This window comes from Protopterus annectens, chromosome 15.part0 (genome assembly GCF_019279795.1).
Source record: "Protopterus annectens isolate FY-2018-M chromosome 15.part0, PAN1.0, whole genome shotgun sequence".
NCBI classification, from domain to species: domain Eukaryota; kingdom Metazoa; phylum Chordata; order Ceratodontiformes; family Protopteridae; genus Protopterus; species Protopterus annectens.
This window is the reverse complement of record NC_056749.1, coordinates 601,099,971-601,120,206: the sequence shown is the minus strand read 5'-3', so window position 1 is coordinate 601,120,206 and position 20,236 is coordinate 601,099,971. Positions and strand designations below refer to the sequence as shown.

At 38.3% G+C, this 20,236-nt stretch overlaps 1 protein-coding gene across 1 annotated transcript in view; it reads left to right on the top strand.

Annotated features, from left to right (window-relative positions):
• Nucleotides 1-302: 302 nt before the first annotated feature.
• LOC122789943 (arf-GAP with Rho-GAP domain, ANK repeat and PH domain-containing protein 1-like) overlaps nucleotides 303-20,236 on the top strand; it is a 1,460,469-nt gene continuing 1,440,535 nt past the window's right edge. The window contains exon 1 of the mRNA XM_044057421.1: nucleotides 303-387. The gene's annotated coding sequence lies outside the window, so the exon portion shown is untranslated. The remainder of the gene's footprint in view (nucleotides 388-20,236) is intronic.

Sequence of the window (20,236 nt, the reverse complement as noted above, 5' to 3'; positions counted from 1 at the left end):
GAAGAACAACTGCAGCGACTTAAATAGGGAACTCAGCCTCCAGGTTACTGTATGTACAGTTTCTTTACAGTACCATAGCTATGTACACGCATTGTTGCACTTTGTACAGTTTCACTTCCTGCTGCAAGACATAAACACACCAGACTGCAATTCATATTTCAAATACCAGATAAAGTTGCTGCACACAAAGAAGAGTAACATGCAAAGAGGAAAAACTGGCCTGACCAGGGATATTTGCTAGTGATGTCAGAGCTAAAGTATTTCTTGAGAATAAAACCTGATGTAAACAGAATGATAGCAGTCGGTGTTGCTTTTCTTCCATGCTAAGGATGAACGAAAAGGGCTCAAAACTGCTGAAAGAGAGGAAGCCACTGGATCATCACTAAGGTTTGTGGCACATGCTAAGGGTGGGCAATGACATGCTGCCTGTATGTGGTGTGCCGCTGTATTCTGTGAATTGTAATGCCAGACATATTTGAGATTTTGGCTGTCTGCAGAAGCATCTGTACTCTGCACTCTTTGACTGACTTTCACTTTTAGTCCAAAAAAAAAAAAAACACAACTAATTATTTTCTGATCTTTTGATATTCGTGTATCTAAGCTTTATGTGTAGAAAGAATCAGAAAGGCAAAAAACGTGCTACAGTATTAGAACAGTTGCCTGTTTCCTGTTCATGACATACTGCGTTTTAAGTTAAAGTTCATTTTCATGGCTACTTTACAACATCATGGAGATAGTTTGGATTATTTATTGACCTGTTAAATTGGGAAATGTTGAAAATTACAATAGGTTTGACAGGAACAAGCACTGATCTTGTTGTTGCTGATCATCTTCTTGTCGCTGGTAATTCTGAGATACAGAATTTCTTAAACGACCAGCCAGATAGGACATATCCTTGTATTGTCTGTCATTCCATTCCATATGGATGCTTTGCTTAATTATTGACAAGTCCATTAGTATTCCTTTCTCGTTGTGCTTAATGAAGTGACATTTCGGGCTTCAGACACTGTGCATGGTACAATTAAAGCCGGTGAGTGACCAGTTAGCTTGGTTCTTGTCTTTATTTTCTTAGTAACTCAGTCCTGTGCAGCTCAAAGAAAAAATAAATACCACAGAAACCTGTACACATTGCAGATGTGGCTATACATACTGGGTTTTTGTCTTTGACTAGACAGAAATACAGTATGGCTTTTATTCTGAACAATCATATTGTGTAATTTGTGTCCCATATTATTGTGCTGTAATAGTTTGTGTGGCAGATCATATTGTCATTAATATCTGCTACTGAAAAGGGCTATGTCATGTCAATTTATTTTTGTGAACAGAATAAGCTGGTTGTATTACTAAGGAAGGTACCCTTTCTAGATAATTCCATGGTTTTAGGGTTATAACTTTAAATTATAAAGGAGTGACAACACTCAGGTGATGTACTTCTTACTTTTGTAGTCAGTCCGAGTACTCTCAATTTATTACAGTTCATTTATTTAATCTTTAATGACCACATGTTCTATAGCTCATCCTTATAACACCTTATGACTAATGGTTAAAATTGTACTATTTAGTAAATGATTATACATAATTGCCTGCCTACTTACAGTGTCATTTAAAAATATATCCACACCTAAATATCTATAGTAGTCCAAGTCACCGATAGGCTCTATAGTCTAGTTTCATTTAGTTCATATTTATAATTTGTCAGCTGTTTGCACAACAGCGCACATGTTCGTAAATGCATTTTTCATGCCTTGAAGTTCCTTCTCAATTTCTTCAGTAATAAGCCTGGAATTTAATGTTTGTCATTTAATGTTACTTAACTTCCTGATTTCAAAGGTTAGTTCTGCAGAGTGTCTTTGCCAGAGTGCCGGAGCTAATCTGTAACTAGGATACTTGTATTCTGCCACTGAATGCTATCACGCATCATTCTTTTTTTCTGTCTTATTACATAGGTGTCTTGTGAGATTACTAGAAGTCTGCTTGTGTTCTGATCTTTTCATGGCTCATGTAGAGTGCATGCCAGAAGGATTTACTGTAAGTACTTTAGACTACACTACCGTAGGAGCCTTTGGTGTGTTAGAAGTCTCCCCTGACAGGTCTTTATCTCTGTGTATGATGCACTTATATGGAACTATGTCTGCTTCTATTTTCCACAGTCTATGGAGGGTAGTTTTGGAAGTGCTAGACACCAAACAAGTATTCCCTTCAGTTTCATTATTAAATGCTCACCTCAGGGTTCAGTTATGGCAGTCCCTTGCCAGGTTTCCTCACCAGGTAGCCAGTCTGACTACTTTAGCTAACAGTTGTTGCTGGTATGGATGAACAGCTGCATGTGCTTTCCTTATAATGGCTGTGTCTCAAGGCTCTGATCTGGCAGCTCTTACTGTCAGTATGACGAAGATCAGGAGGCTTTGGCTTCTGTTTCTGCCCTCATACCTAATACCTGACATTCCCATCCCACTAGTGGCAGGGCAGTGTAGTAAGAGTATGTGAGGAGTGCTGCACTCCTCAGGTTCTTGCCTAAAGGTGGCACATTTAACAGATGAATGCCTGAATGAGATGATGTTAGTTCAGGTGAGTTTACAAAGTTCATGAGACTTGTCACTGAAAAACAGCAGTTTACTCAGTCTCCTGATCAAAACACATCTGTATAAATATCATCTTGAATTTTCACTGAAAACTGTTCTTATGCCTAATGAGATATAACAAATGCATTCTTAATGTATCAGCTAATCATTGTGGGAAATCCTCCACCATAGGTCTAAACCTAGGATTATCATCCATTTTCTTCCACTACAATTTGGTTATTTTTATTTGAAGTTGTCATGATCAGGGGTGCACTTATCCTTTGCTGCTTATGTTGTAATGCAATGTGCATTAAAGATCGTTTTTGTCTTCAGAGCCCATCAGCCCACAAGCCTGCCCCAACCACTGAGCGAATACACATCTTTCAAATCCAAATAGTTAAATAACTTTGAAACCTGGATCTTGTAGTGTTACAAGGAGCCATACAGACTTACACTTACCTCCTTAAAGAGAATTCTAAAGCATTTTCTATATAGTGTGTGTGTGTGTGTGGGGGGGGGGGGGCAACCAAGAAAAGGGTAAGATGTTAATTAAGACTGACTAAGATTGGTCCTCTCATAAATCATCTGCTGCCATCACAGTGTACCTGTTGTATCTAACACAATGCACTCTCCTCAGTGGGTCTACAACTAGGAACAATCCAAAGTAGTAAAATTCCTCAGGGTATCAGGATTTAGAGGACAGACAAGTGATAAGGGTACCAAATGAGGCCTGATAATTGAATTCACAGCTCAAGGAAAAACGCTTTGGCAACATGTGAACTGACAACCAGGTGATCATATCAGCAATGTCTGCAGTGATAACAGTTTTGAAGTAAGTGCTGCAATGCCATGCCCCTGGTAGAGTAGCATTTGATGGCAACTTTTTTCTAGTGGATGGTTTGCCAACTGACAGCAGAAGAAAACACAGTTGGCAATCAAATTAAAAAGCTTGGTTTGCAGCTGTCAACACTTCCCTTCATGGGAAAGAAAGCTGGCAAACAGCTTTTGTCTTCAAAAGTTTTGCACACTAACTTAACCTAAAACTTGAACTGGGTAGACATTCTGGATATGCAGGATTCTTTCATCCCTGGATTCTAATCCTACAAAATAAATATCCATATGAATAGATTGAGTTAAGGACAATTCTATCAGGGAGTGCTGGGATTATCCTGTATGAATGTTACTAGTGTGCCTCAGGAACATTCTGGGCTAACTTCTTTTTCTTGTTGAACTTTTTAATGATGGAATTCACAGCTCTTCAATAGATCCCTACTCTTCTATTTGTTATGGTATTTCATGGCTTTGCTTACTGGATATTGGCTGTTGTTTTTGTTGCTGTAGTTGACATTAATTTTATGTAGCAAGCTTCAGCTGTATGGTGTAGAGTACTGCCTGGACAGCCTCTGTTGGAACTGAAAGGGACTAGATTATGATGAGGCACATGACTGCTCACCTTTTTTGGCAGAAACTGGAGATTACAGTAGCAACAATCAGAAGAATTGGGGCCTAACATCTGCATGATGTGTCCTATCAGAGGTGGGGCACTTACACTCACATAATTCTCACTGCATGCCTTTACCAGTGAATGATCTCATCAGGCAGGAATCCACCTATCTCCTGCACTCAGTTTTGATACCCTAAGGGCAGCACTGATGATGCTGTGGTTTCCTTCCCCACACCTTCCAGCTACAATGGCCAAACTGGTTAACCCACCATATGGAAGAAGCTAGCAACCTAGGTCAAGACTGTATAGTAACTGGGCAACTGGGATGAAAGGAAAAACTGGTGTGAAATGTTTCACTCTCATGGGGCCCCAGAAATAATCCTCTGTACTAACTGCAGTAATTCAAGAATTTATATAAGACATCTACACTCAGGTTCCTTTAGTAAATGGAACTGAACTAAACTGAGTTCCATAACGACTTTCAAAGTAGATATGCTTTGTTCTTAAAAGACACTTTCCCTTTATGGGAGACTAGATATGGGTTTCTATAGAATAATTACCTGCAGGCAGAGGTGAGGTACACCAGTAAGGACATTTTTTTCTAGAAATAAGCTTCAAAACTATCAAACCAGTGGGTTCAAATGAAGGACAGGTGCCTCTGTCAGTCATGAAGTTCAAACCCATGATGGAAAGGGACACATCAAAGGCAGCTAAAGAGCTCATTTAAGGAACTGCATAACCACAGTCCTGCCAGCACAGTATTATGCTGGGTATAGTTGCCACATGCAGTTTTAGTATGGAATAAGTAAGACTTCAATCATGCAGATGCCTTATACACTTCAGGAGCAGCTGCATACAGACAATGGTGTCTGACATAGGATACCTGTCCACTCAAATGTCAAACCTTTTCCACATGGCAAAGTATTTTTGTTGACTGGAAAATTTTTGGAAGCTTCGACCACCTCATATCCATGCTAGGAGGTCCGGTAATATCAGAGGGACTGCAGTATTAGCCATACCCAGAGGTGGGCTTGATTACTGCCCCAGCAGTAAGATACTTGTTTAGCTTGAATCAGGAAAGTTTTATATACTTAGAGTGACATGAGAGCCTGAAACCTCACTATGTTTGAAAACCAAGTGACAGCATCATAGGCGGACAAGGATGAATAAGGACATTATTGTTTGCATTTTGCAATCAGACAGAATGATGGGAAGACATAAAGAAATCTCCCCTGTTGTGAAACGGACAATATTGTTCACTGCTGTTTCCCTTATGCTCCACTGCACTGAGCAGATTAGGAAAAGAACCACATTACCTTACATGACAAGAAGTCAATCTCTGAAGTGGCCCCCATGCAGGAATCTCAAACTCTCAGGTTCAGAAAAGTAATAAGGCAACAACTTGGGCAGCCTGTTAGCAAGTTCACTTCACCCAGGATGTGAACTAGTTGAAAGAGTGATACCCCTGTTATAACCCACAACCAGACCTGTATTACCTCTCTTCACATGGAGTACAGCTCCATTCCTCTCCAGCTTTTTTCGGTACAGTGCAATGGGCTGATTAATGGACCATATCTGGAAAGGGCCTAGAAACAGCTTTCCTCCACACCATTCACAGGCAGGAGGACTGCAGGTATCTTCATCTGGATAATGTGAAACTCCCTGCTGGAGGTGGGGAACCACAACTTCTGCCAAACTGTAGAGGAACTGAGATGGCCTTACCAGTCAGCTAGCAAAACCTCTGTTGTTAGCACTTGCAATGGATTCATCTTCAGAAAAGGAAGATGCACCTTGAAGCTAGTGAAGACTATTTACCACTCCATAGGGTTCGTATCAATGGTCTGACACCAAGAGAATGAGCTTGTGGTAATTCTGTAGTCATTCAGCAGTCAACTGCAACATCTGAATACTCAGATGTGCACAATCACCATGTAAGTAATGGTAGTCATAAAGCCCAGAAAGGCTAAAGGTTCTGAGCCTGGATCTACTGATGTGTTCCTATTCAGGCTGCCAAGGAAATGGACTCATGGGCCTTCACCATGGACAGGTCTTTTCTACTGCTGTGTACCCATTCAGGCTGCCACGTAAATTGCCTCCTGAGCCTTCACCATGGATGGGAAAGACCAACAATTCAGTGTGGCAGCTCAACAATAATGAAGGCAAGTCTCTGAGAAGACATTATAGAAGATGTATCCCAGTTTATAGTAACTTTCAGAGACTGTAGCCTTTAGGTGTCTAGAGGTACTGCTGTGTTGGTTCTGTTTTTCAGAGTTTCCTATCAATTTTACCACATATGGTATGTTTCTGCTTACACTTCTGAATTCTGTACCCTTTTAAATAGTTGCATCATACCTCTCAACCTGCAGACTTTGAAAATAGGAACAAAGGCCCTTGAAAGCTGCGTACATTCAGCCACAAATCTGGATATCTAATTAGCATTAAACTTGAATACCAAATACCACATCATTCTTCCCACTTCTACTAGGAATATGGGATCATACCACTTAACCTCTTACTAAAGAAAATCTGGACAAAGCCCAAAATAATTATGGGGGGGGGGGGCAGGGCACATTTTAAATACTGCTGTTGTAAACTTAGAAAGTTGCTAGAAAAAAGGTCTTGTGCTACCATGCATTTTTTGATGGATATGAAGTTTGAAACTCAAACACATTTCGTTATTTAGTGAATTCAGTCCTCATTGATTTGCCACAAAAATCCAGAAAAAACACAAATTTTATGAAGAACAGACCAACAATATAAGTCAAAAATCTGGACATTCTGTGGAAATCTGGACAGTTGAGAAGCATTATGGGATACTACTCAGAAGCAAATGTTTAAAAAGCAGAGCGTGACAAAAAAGATGGAAAAATACAAGCAAACTGTTAAAGAGATAATGTAAAATCTGTAGACTTTATTGAACTGTTGTGCAAAATACTACTACAAGGTAATTTATTTTTGCTTCTGTAAATGGGAGATATAAGATGTGTGTCCTCTTTCTTTAAATTATTTGGGCCAATGGAATGCTGGCAGTGTTGTGTAGTTTTCTGTGTTCTTGACAGCTTCAAAAATCACATATGGTGAGAAGGATTCAGAAAATTGAAATTAAGGGGTAAATCAAGCTTGAAAATAGTACCATACCTCCAAAAATAGGAGCATTATATACACGGGTAAATCAGATCTGAAAATAGGAATATTCCTCCAAAACAGGGACAATTGAGATGTCTGAACTGAATAAGCTATACTTATCTGTTATAAAAATAATGATAAACTTTAAATTAAATCTGTCGATAGAAGAAACAAGTTCTACAACAAAAAGAGGGAACTGATGGATGCAGAACTCCCATAGAAGCAAGTTGTACAATGAAAAGGGAATTCATAGCTATCTATAGAAGATTTCTGCTTCTACAGTATAAAATAGTAACTGAAGTCAGTTACTTATGAACTGAAGGTTATCATATATACTAAAGATAATTACAAGTCTTTTCACAGCTGCATTTGAAAACTAAGAAATAATATCCACTACTGCAGTGAAGTTATCTATAATAGAAGTTCCCATCGAGTCCTTTTCTAATGACCTTATAGACAAATTCAGCGGTAATTTCCCATGCACTGCTAAACCTATAATCCCTTCCACCACTGCCCATATGATTCTTAAAATCTCTTTGACCAGGGTGGTATCAGTACTATGCAAAGTTAAAAACTCCAGTTCCATGGGATCTGATAATATTCCAGGCTAGCTTGCATGTAATATCAGATATCGCTTAGCCAAACCCATCCTAAACATCTTTAACTCAAATGCTTCCACAGGATATACCCATGAGGAGTGGAAAAGAATCACAGTGATAGCATTATATTGAGCATGGCCCCACAACTGACCTTGGAAACTATAGAACTATTACTTTTTACAAGTATGATCTATAAAGCTGTGGAGTGCATCACTGCTGAACTTATAAACAATGATACTGGTGATTTGCAACGTCAGGACCTCTACCAGTATGGATTTGTTAAGAGTAGGTCATACCTTCTAAACCTTGAGTTACTGAAACTCTCGATGAGGGATTAGTCCTTCATACTGCTTATCTAGACCTTTTCCCAAGCCTACAGTACTATATTGCATGTTGGCATCATAGATAAACTCTTCCAACTTAAAATAAACTTATATGATATCTGTTGAATAGTTGATTAGCTTTCTGACAGAACCCACACTGTTAGAGCAGGGTGCATCTTCTCAAGGCAGTGGTTTATCATTAACGGGGTACTATAGGGTTCAGTCTTGCATTTTTTGGGGGGATCTGCTTCTCAGAGGTGAAGGTAGATGTCAAGGATTTGTTGTTAATCAAACTTGCAGTCAACTACAAAATGGGTGCAATTATCATATATCCCTCTGACACACAGTTACTCCAGCAGAGCGGTGATTAGACCAATGCATGATTTATCAGCCATAGACTTATCCTCAATGCCAAAAAATGCAACATAGTCACTTTTGGGAAAATACCACCTTCCTACTCATCACATCAAAGGTATTATTATTGTGACAGATATGACTATGTGGGACATAGACACAAATATTTATAATGATCTCATCTTCAACCACCGTGTGTCACCTGTGGTCAGGAAATTCTTCTGCCTTGCCTAGCTGAGTTGTAAGGGTATCTTCTCTTTGTCCACAGAGGTCTTAATGCTAGTATACCCCCCAACCCACTTCTCAAATTTAGTTCTTCTTTGGTATGTACCTTAGAAAACACCTTGACCAACTCACCCGAATCACAAAGATTTCTGACCAAGATGATTTCTGGATTACACAGTTTCATCAACCCTGAGAGACTAAAAGCCCTATCCATCTATGCTGTCTCCTACAGACTCTTTAGGGGTGAGCTCTGTTTAGCATTCTGTATGTTGAAAACAACTCACCATCTTCAACCATCTCCAATGGCCTAACAAATTTCCTGAAACCAAACACCTTATCCTACATCAGAGCATCAACAACACTTGCTAGCATGACTGCATCCTGACCCATTGTATCCCTGTCCAAATTAACACCCATGGCACCTTCAAAGCCATTCATGGTAAGTGAGCGGGAGATCGCAAATTTATACCATATATTTATTTATTTTATTTAACTGAGTAAGCCTACTGGACAGAAGTGTCCCCTTTGAGAGGCAAACTGGGAGTACTGTCTGGTTAAGTGACTTGCATCACATAGGCAAATGGAGGTGGAAGGAATCAAACCTTCTACCTTTGACTACAGGAAGAAGTTTGCTAACAGCACAGAGCCTTAGTCTTCACTGCAACTTCCAGACAATATTAGCCTTCCTACTATATGTAAGTAACTTACTCATGTTATCACTGACATTTTGAGGTGCAGCTAAGCTTCTCGGTGACCTCCAGCTATGTACTTAATACAGGTTAAATACATTGTTCTTTCAGTTTTTATTAATAACATTTTATGTAAGTAGTGATGGAGGCAGAATATTAGGGTGTTTATTGCTTCTCAAATATTACATTTGCATGCTCCCCCAACATTTGTTTCATTCACACAAGTATTTGCATTTTGGGTTTCAGATCTTTCTTTTTTGTTTTCATATAAGTTAATTTTTCTTATCTGGTGTATATCTGTATGTTAAAGAAATGTATGGCTAGACATCTGAGGCTTTCAGAAGAACCAGCCTTCAGTATCCACCCCAAAAAAAAAATAAAATAAATAAATATATATATATATATATATATATATATATATATATATATATGGATTCCTATTACAAGAATGAAGGTTCACTGCTTCAAACTTGTAATAGGAAGTCTCACTTCTGCGAAAGTTCACTTTAACAAAAGTGAACTTTTGCGTAAGTGCACTTAACTGAAAACACCGTAGCACAGTGGAGGACATAAAAAACAAGATATGTCCTCCACTATGGTGCGATAGTCACAGACCTTAGGGTTAGGGTATGGGTTAGGGTAAGGGGATAGTTAGTAAAGCTATCCCCTTACCCTAAACCATGCCCTAACCCTAAGGTTCGTGACTATTGCACCATAGTGGAGGACATTGCTATGTCCTTCACTGCGCTGCAGTCGTCACGGACCTTAGGGTTAGGGCACAGGTCATGGTAAGGGGATAGCCCCTTACTATGACCCATCCTCTAACCCTAAGGTCCGTGAGTACTGCATGGAAGTTCAGTACAACACCCATTCGTTGTACTGAACTTCGCGTAAGTGCACTTTCGATTAAGTGCACTTTTGCTGCAGTGAGCATTCCATGCACTATTTCGAATTAGTAAAAATTCGATCTAGTGTATGGAACCCATATATATATATATATATATATATATATATACATATATTGATATCTGTATTTTTGGGCATGTTATCCCACTTGCACTAAAGTAGCTCCATGATGGTTGTCACATGTGATGAAGAGATACATAAATACTGTCTCACTGTGTGGGCTTACATTCTGTTATATCAGGGAACACAGTCTTCATATTGATCCAACTCCCATGATTTTCTGCAACAGCATTGGGTAGTTCACATGTAGTAATCAAAACTGCATTATTTATATGTACCAAAAGTTGTTTTACTGAAAGAGATGTCTTTGCACATGCAGAATTCAGTAGGAACATGTGGCCAAATAACTTGTATGACGCTATATTGGGTCTTAATGCCACATTTTGAAATAATTTGATCTGGATGACCAGAATGGACAAGGGTCTGAAAGAGAAAGATATTTATTAGTCTGTTTCTTCCTGTTTATGCACTATGTACTCCTATCATGCTCACTTTTTTTTTTGAGAATGTCTGCTGAATTAAGCAAATAAAGTCATGTGCTCAGGTTCATACAGTATACATGATTTTGCTAATATTCTAACCTAGGCCTGAAGCTTTAGAACCCAGAAGTACCTTGACCACCATGACACTGCTTCAAACGTCTAACTGTATTTTTCTATTTCATCTAATGTTTTGGGCATGAAATGCTGCAGTCTGAGATATACACAAAAACTGTCTAATGTTGCATATACTTAGAAAAATAAGGAAAACCTCTAGAGAGATTAAGTATAGAAAAACTTCCCTCAAGGCAACCTAGCACCTAGTCATTCAGGGGGGAGATCAAGATGGTTAGTGTGATCTGCCCTGGAGAGGAAGGCTTCTGGTAACCGGGAGAGATGAAAGGTGATTAGAGGCAGGATATCACATGCTGCTCAGTTTCACTACATTAGAGTGGGGGAACCCAAGTGTGGGCTTGATCCAAAGGTTGATTTCCAGTGAGGGAGGGACTTACAATTACATATCATTAGTAACATGGATTTAAGGAGGGGTTCTCACCTCTTCAAATGGAAAATGGTTGACCAGATGATTCCTAAGACTAAGGAAAATATTTCTCTAGTTCAAGAAATGAATGTAAGGCTTAGCAGCATTACTACGTAGCTCTCTTGATTTCCCTAAAGTAGTTTTGGACCCCAAGCCAGTAGTCAGTAAAATGGTGGAGTGTCACCATTTTGTTCAAAAAGGGATTGTGGGTAAATAAGGAATAAATCCAGAGGTCCAGGGAGGGAAAATGTGTAACCTGTTCTGGTATAGTAAAAGGGCTGTGGAATGATTTATGTTCCTAGTAGGCTTAACAGAGGATTATTCTCTAAGCACTTTCAGGTTTGGAATGAGAAAGATTTAGATTAACGGATATAAATGATATAAGGATATCTTAATGTTACTATCAATACAAGGTTAGAACATAAAATATATGCATATTGTTAAAGAAAAAACAGAGAAGTTAAACATAGCTAGGTGGGAGAGTAATGCATGACTTATGACTTCTGATGGACACACTATCCAGATATAAAGGAACATGTATTCATGAGAAGCTGTGTAGCTCAGTGTAGCAGTCTGTATTTTTTTTTTTTTTTTTTTTATGGAGGGGACTCGGGAATGAGCAGATGATGGAAATATTAGATAGCTCTGTCTCAGATCATGTCTCTCTGATTGCAGACTTGGCTTTACGGGGCTACACAGGGAGAAAAAAAGGTTGGAGATATTATCATTATAAGCCTTGCAGTGCAGAACAGCAGAAAATGATAACTGAGATAGGATAAGTAACAGTGGATAAGCTAGTCAACAGGAACACAGTAGGCCCTGTCTGGTGGGACATGATTAAGGCAGCACTGATGTGATTAGAGGGTAGCAGTTCAAAAACTCAGCTGGATGAGGTACACATGAAGAGAGAATAAGTTGTTGTTGTTATAAAAGAATAATTTGGAAAGAGGATGAAAATGCAGGTAAACCTGAAAAGAATTAAGATTTGTGGCCAAGACCGATGTCTCCCTTCTCCAGAATAGAGGTAAAGAATGGAAATAGTCTTAATGGGTGCAAACACATGAGCAGGGGAAAGGACTTTGCTAAAACTTTTACGATCATCATGATGTCAGGAGGGACTTGGGAAGCTAGGACTAAAGCTGCAAGTTTGACTAGGAATGAGGTAATAATGAAGAACAGGAAAAGGATTCAAAGTATGGTATCAAAGGTCAGAATTGGCAAGAGGAAGTGGGCATTATTAGAGTCAGGAAAGAGGGTAGTATCAGGCGAGATTTATAGTTTATAGAGGGGGAAGGTGCAGAAAGCTGTAGCTAAAATGAAGCTTGGTAAGCTAGTACATCCATATGACTTCTTGGGTGAGCTCTATAAATGGATAGATAACACCTTCTCTAAAATATTGATGAATGAATTTAAATGACTACGAGAAAGCACCCCCCCATGTGTGATTTTAGCATAGTTGTATTACCTAAAATAGGGAATGACTTATCAGATATTGGGAGATGGATGTATATCTGCACATTGACAATGCAGCATATCAAACAGCAGCTGATCAAATTCAACTGGTCAATCATTAGCCTATCAAAATTAAAAGAAAAGTAAAACATTGTTGTACCCCCACACCCCCTGCTAATTATATATATCAACTCTGAGATACCCACTGTAACGTGATCCCACACAAAAAAATCAGTAAGTGCGATAAGCTGACTTTCAACCAGCTGTCTACCTTTTTATCTTTTTAACATGTTGACTTCTTGATGAATGGTACATATTCCTGAGAAATAGATGCCCATCTTCCTAACTAATCTGGACATTAATTTAAAGGAGAATATATCTTCAGAGCTATTTGATAAAATATTGTCAAATATTCTAGGGATAGGGTCAGAAATTTTTATTCAAGTTAGACAGGGGTAGATACCTGGTGGGCTATTTGCAACTTCGTGAAGAAATGTAAAGGAAGGGGCTGAAAATGTAGGAATGGTATAGTTTAATATTCACAAAGCTTTTGATATGACTAGTTAGAAAATTTTGTGAAAGACCCTTAAAAAAACAGATTTCAGCAAGTGATTTGTGGACTTGAATCAAGGTTTTGTCAAGGGCTTCATTCTAGGAAATGTTACTTAAGTAGTTCGCAGAGTCAGCCTTGATATATATTGAGAGATGGGGCAAGAATGCCCCCCCCCCCAACTTGCTGGGCTTATTCATATTAGTAATAGATAAATCATTTAGCTGTCTAGGCTAGGTTATGAAGGCTAGTCAGTGAGAGAGGTAAAGATGTCTGCTTCTGCCTTTTTGCTGACAGTTGAGTTTCTGGAAGATGTGCTGCGGGCATTCAAGGAAATCAGCGATTGATCAGGTTTGCAATGTAATAAAAAGAAGATGAATATTGTGTGGATCGGGCATAAATGTGGTCAAGGAGGCACTCTAGACCTGGAAGATAAGATACAACCACTAGACTGGGCCTGCATATCGCTAACTTCTTAAAGGATATTGTCAAAAGAAACATGTCTTCTCTTTTTAGGAAGGATGCCTCTCCAAGAGCAAGAATAAAGTGAATTAATTGTTAGACAAGGTCAGTAAGATTAAATTAATAATTACCAAAGCAGTATTTTGTGAAATCAAAAACCTGCATAACCCACAGGAGAATAACTCTCTGAGGTTGCTACAAGGACAGGAGCAGAAGTATGTTTTAGATGCTGAGAGGAACAGGATAATAGGGAAGAAGTTAAGAGCAAACAGAATGGGGGTTGTTGGACTCCTCCTTAGTGGCTCATATAAGTAATGGGATTTGGCTTGAACTACTGAATAATGGTAACAATAACTGGTGAGGCAAACTGAGCTAGGGAGAGCAGACCTGCTGGAAAGGTGTAAAGATTACACCACTCGAGTGGATGCATATCTAGAGACTTACTTATGTTGATTGAGGGTGGGAATCTATTCAAATGTAAAAGTTGGCTTTTTAAGGTTGGTAAATATGAGGTTGCCTGACCCAGGCAAGGAGATTCTTTGGGGAAACAAAGGATGGGGACTTTTTAGGGAAAGGTTCCACTGAGGTCTGGAGGCATCATGGCCTTCTTCACACAAAATACCAACTGTAAGTTGTAGGGAAAAGGCAAAATGGGATCTACGTCTTTGCAGAAGTGGACAGAAGAGCTAGAGTTCCCACAAAACCAGTAGTTCTACTACTCTAGATTAAAAGATAAAAGTTTGCCGATGTGGAAGACAGAAACTGAGGAATACAGTGACAGTACATGGAATGCCCATGGGGAAGTGATGTGGGATAAAAAAGGGTAGGAGAGTTAATTTAAAAAGGATTTAAATATAAAATGCACTGAAGTAGTGAGGAATAACCTTCAGGGTAAGTGAAGAATTTTGGGGGCTTGAGTGGGTAGAAGTGTGGAAAGCATATGACCTGCTAAAAATGTGGCATTTCTTGAGAAATTAGCATCTAAGTATTCTACATAGGTGGTACTTAACACCCAGGAAGGGGGTTGGAAAATATGACATGTGCTTGAATTGAGGGTAAGATGGAACAAATGATCTACATAAGTTTGGGAATTCAGTTATAATGTTCCTCCAGGAAGAGAGTATGACATAGTGCAGAGTAACACATTGACCTCGTTTAGTTTCGGATACATGTTTCGGTGGGCTGTATATTCATTGGATTTGGAGGCTGCTTTCTAATGGTCTCTGTCATTGGATGCAATAATGAAACTATAGTGGGAATACATATTTAACACAAAATTAAAAAAAATGACTTTAGGGTTTTTTGTATGCTGGGCATAGGCAGAAATATAAATGGATAGATAGAAAGAAGAAAACTATCCTGATATTGTCTTCATTGGTTAAGGTTAGGACAGTAACCAGATGTGAAACTGTGATGTGTGTGCTAAGTGACAGTATAAATGAAATGATTCTGGAAGTGAGTTGTAAAGTCATTAACGGTTATAGAACTGAAGATGAGCTTCTCAAAATGGTAAAGGGATGATATGTGATTTTAACATTTTACAAAACTGGGACTGGTTAAATAGGCATCCCCGGGGGTTATTATCTCATAATGCAGATTCCATTAGAAGGACTGGTGCTCATTCTATAATCCTGTCCCTGTGCGTGGTGATTATGTCTGTGGGGTTGGTAGATTTAACACTTATACTTATTGAATTAACCTTTCTTCAGTCCCAACTAGTACTATGTATCTAGGCACTATTTCCCTACTGAGTGCAGTCCAATTGCTTAGGCTGAAGTTTCTAGAAGTTTGTTAGGGACCTTCACTGTTCCAAATGGGTGTGTATAAATGTTCTCTAGTAGTATGGCTATATGTTTTTTAGTAGCATGCATTTGTAACCTTAGTTTGTTACTGAACTTGTGCTGTAAATAATTTATTCTCTGCAAATCAGTAAAACACATTTAAACCTTCATGCCTGGTTCTGAAACCAGGAAAGAGCTACATAGGTTTGCAGTTTGCTGACCTTGTGTACGGTATAATATTGACTGATCTTTTATAATCCTGGGTCTGTTGTACAAGCCTAGACTGACTGCAGTGAATGTACTCTGTTTAGCTAGCACTATTAAGTACACAGCAAGCATACTTAGGAGTAAAACATTTGAAGTAGTAGCTGTTGGCTGTTTGACATTCTCCACACAAAAGAACCCCCAAAAACACCTATTCAAAACATTTTCACTCCTCCCTCTCAGTACTATTGAGAGCATTTCCGTGATTACTGCACCTTTACCTTTTCTGTGTCATAGCATGTACATATTTTGCTTACTGGAAATAAGATTCAGTTGCTGGGAGAAGCAGCAACAAAAATGAATAAGTCTTGAATTCTTTCTTGATTTGCACTTATGCAGTATGGCTCCTTCCTCTTGTCTCACATTTGTGCGCACACACACACACACACACACACACACACACACACACACAGGCTGGCACGCATACATACCACACACAAACACACACACATGCTAACACACACACACACACACACACACACACACACACACACACACACACACACACACACACACACACACACACTCTCTCTTTAGTATCTCCCTATTATCATTTTTCCAGATATAAAGTGATTTGTAAGTAGCATCTTGTTGCATAGGTGGCTGTAGACTAGGGTATAGCCAGGAGGTTTGGAACTGTATGCTGTTTTCAAGAATGTAGCCTCCTGGAACTACCCCATCCTCAAAAAATGCACGTTTCTGGACAGTGTGTATCTCTGTCTAAAGCAAAAGAAAAAAATGGAGTGAAAGGCTTAAGCACAAAAATATAATCCCAGTGTGATGTGTAAAAAATACCTTGCCATTTAATAACCTATCTAGTCTTAAATTGTAATAAACACACTAGTTTGTACATAAAATTCTAACAAGTCTCATTGCACATAAGTACATTTTAAAAAGTGTGCTCCATCTTACACTTGTTTATTTATTGCTTTTGTTTGCTGGTAAAGTTCGACTGGGTCATAGAGAACCCTTTTCAGCAGTGGCCCGGGGAGAAAAACTCCACAAGAAAAGACATACAAAAGCAAAACATGGCATAATATTTAGTGTCATATCATGCAATATATATATATGTACATGCCTGACTATGCACTTGGAAATGGATCCGTGACATTACTGGAAAAGTGAGGAACACATACAAAATTGATGAAATATATATGATTTTACTTAAATTAATCTAATGTGAATAATGTCCACATAAAAATAGTTAACAAAAAAATTGTAAGCGAAAATGGTTCACAGAAACTAAACACATCCAAAACCAATGTTTCACTGTTTTTGGCAGAGGTGCAAGCCCACTGCACTACCCCCCCCCCCCAATGTGGTGGACTGCATACCCACACTCCCTGCTAATGAAATATACCAACTCAGAGGTCACATTACAATTAGGAAAGGGCATATACCCTTCACTGGAGTCTACTTTACATGCTCAAAAGCTGAAAAACCCAAATCCAAATAGTGTGACACGTAAAGAGCGTACCGTGAATATGTCGAACGAAACCATGAAAGTGGAAATATCAAATTTGCATAGTTGGCCTATCTGTGGTATTGCTCCATAAGGTAAGTGTGTGATAGTTACGGACCTTAGGGACAGGGAGGGGTTAAGGTAAGTGCATAGGTAGGTAGTGTATGTAAGGTTTTGTGTAGGTAATGTATGTAAGGTTTAGTGTAGGGTTTTGTTAAGTGTATGTGTGTGGAATATTTAGTTTGTTTGGGTATAGCTCCGTAGGGGAAGTGTCCGGTAGTTACGGACCTGAGGGTTAAGGATGGGTTAAGGATAGTGCATAGATAGTTGTGTATGTGGGGTTTAGTGTAGGGTTAGCAGTATGGTTTTGGTGCTTTAATTTAGGGTTTGAAGTAAGGTTTTGGTTAGTGTTTGTATGTGTTTTTTTTATTGTGTTTGGGTAGGTAGTCTGTTGCGGGTGGTGGGTTGGCCGACTATGACGGTTCGAGGTTTTAAATTTTGCGCTTTAGTACGTTCGACGTATTCGCAGTTTACTCTTTATGTGTTGTGCTATTTGGATTCGGGTTTTTCGTGTTTCGAGCTCATAAAGTAAACCCATACTGCTGTAATACTGATTTTTTAGATATTGGGTGTTTTAGGCTATTTGTTGACTATTCATGTCAACTTTATTCACCTTAGATTAATTGAAAGAGAACATATATGTGTGTGGGTGCGTCTTGTATTCATTTATATATTTCATTTGTTAACGAGGTAAATTAACTGGTCCTAAACACTGGACTGTTTTTAGGCACAACCCAAGTCAAATGGCAACAACAAACATGCAAAACATACATGACTGAGAACAAATTATCTAAATGTACAATAATGAAATAGATACATATATAGTTATTAGCTCAGCATTTCTTTTACCCTGAACTATTATAAATTGGCAAATAAATTTCAACAATAAGAAATACTTTCACTGAAAAGTAGAGCAAAATGAAAAATATGATGATGATGGTGAATAAGATGACAATGATAATGATTATCTGCCAATATGTCACTTAATAAAACAAATGTTTACAGATTTTCAAAATTATAAAAGCCATTACAGAATGAGGTGAGGAATGAGAAAGGTCTTAGTGTTTCCTCAAAACAATTTGTGATTGATTTTTACAATATCTTTCCTTTTTCAATCCATAATTTCTTAATAGTTTTATGAAAACAAAAGCATGCTGGGAAAAAAACTCAGGGAAGCATCAACTAGCTGAAACAAATCATTCAAAGCATCAACCTAACAAAAGTGACAGTAAAAACATTTTTTGCAGGGAGTTAACCCTCATTGCACCCCCTCACCCACTTGCTTATATATGCAAACTGCAAACTCCACAGCTGTAGAATAATAGAGACAAAAGAAAAGGCCAAGCAGTCTGAATTAGTGTCAGTGCACAAACAAAACCTGCCCTAGCAATGATTTCATACAAAAAAACATGATCGGGAAATTCAAAAATTGGGGAATAGTAATTAAAATGTAAGTTTCTCCACCTTACTTTCAAACAAATGTAATGAAAGTGCAGAAACAACAGTTTGTATATTCTATCATAGTGCTAACATTGTTTGTAAAATGCATCACATCATGTGATAAAGTGTCTTGTCAGGAGTTTGAGACTCGCTAGTGCAAATCCAGAAACTAAGAAACTTTATCTGTGATTCACAGGATGTAACATCAAATTGCAAAAGTAACTTACGCATTAAAAGCATTTCCTTGCACCTCCTGATTTGGAGGTCTGTACTCCCCACGACCCCACTACTTATATATTCGAACTCTGAGATCTCTGTCCTACAAAGAAAAGGAAATTCTCCACATTACAGTAGTTTTGGACTTTGTATACATCTCCCTGCAATCACACTTAAATTTTCTTAGTAGCATGGATCACACTTGCTGTATTCACCCTTACAATAGAAGCCCTACATGTGTTTTGTGAGTTTAGACAATGGTTTTGGTTCTAGAATTCTGATTCTGATGTTAGAATTCTCATTCAGAACAGAGAGTAGAGTTAATGATTTGTGCTCTATATTTCTGAAACGGTAATTGCCAAATTTGTGTTCTGGCATATTAAATTAATATGTCTCAGAAGAGAATTACATATTTATTACCAACATTTTATAATGGCCAACCACAAACAGTGTAATGTCCTGCTTTCACTTTATCCTAAGGAATTAGGATTGCTGTCTCTAGCTACTGTATTTCGCTGCCCTTTATCTCTCTCTAACCTCATTATCTATACTAAAACCTGATTTTGGCAATATGGTGCAGATGCAAAACTGCAGAATCACAGTGCGCAGTGACACAAAAAGCCACATCACAATGCACTTGGCAGTAGACTGGAGCAACAATGACTGTGGGGGTTAACAACGGAAAAGAAAATGAACCAGAATAAGTTGTGAGTGTAGTCCATAATTCTAAAATGGACAGTCTGTACTTTGGCTATCTCTTTTCTGTAACAAAACAATGACACATGAAGAAACCAGACTATTAACACACACCTGTGATGCACGTTCATAAAAAAAATTAAAGCTGTAAAGTTAAATTAAACTACCCTAGCACACAACAAATACAATCATAGTATTGTTCTTACACAAACAAATTTTGAAAAGGCAACAAAGAAACTATTTCATTTAATGATGATATTTACTTTCAAGCATGTACTATGTAAACAAAATATCTGAAAGTGAGAAAACAAGTATAAAACTGAAGTTTTATTGTGAAATGACAGGGAGTTGTGATCAAACAGAAGAACTGATATGACAGAGAAAATATTAGCCAATTCCTAAATGTTTCATTACTGTCCTTTGCAATACTGAACTGAGACTGGTGTTGCCAAGAATCCAAGGGGGAGCTGTTAATGTCAGTGTAAGCTGTCTCAACTGCTTATATAGTATCACAATAGTGTTGTGGCTTTTTTAATATGGCATAAA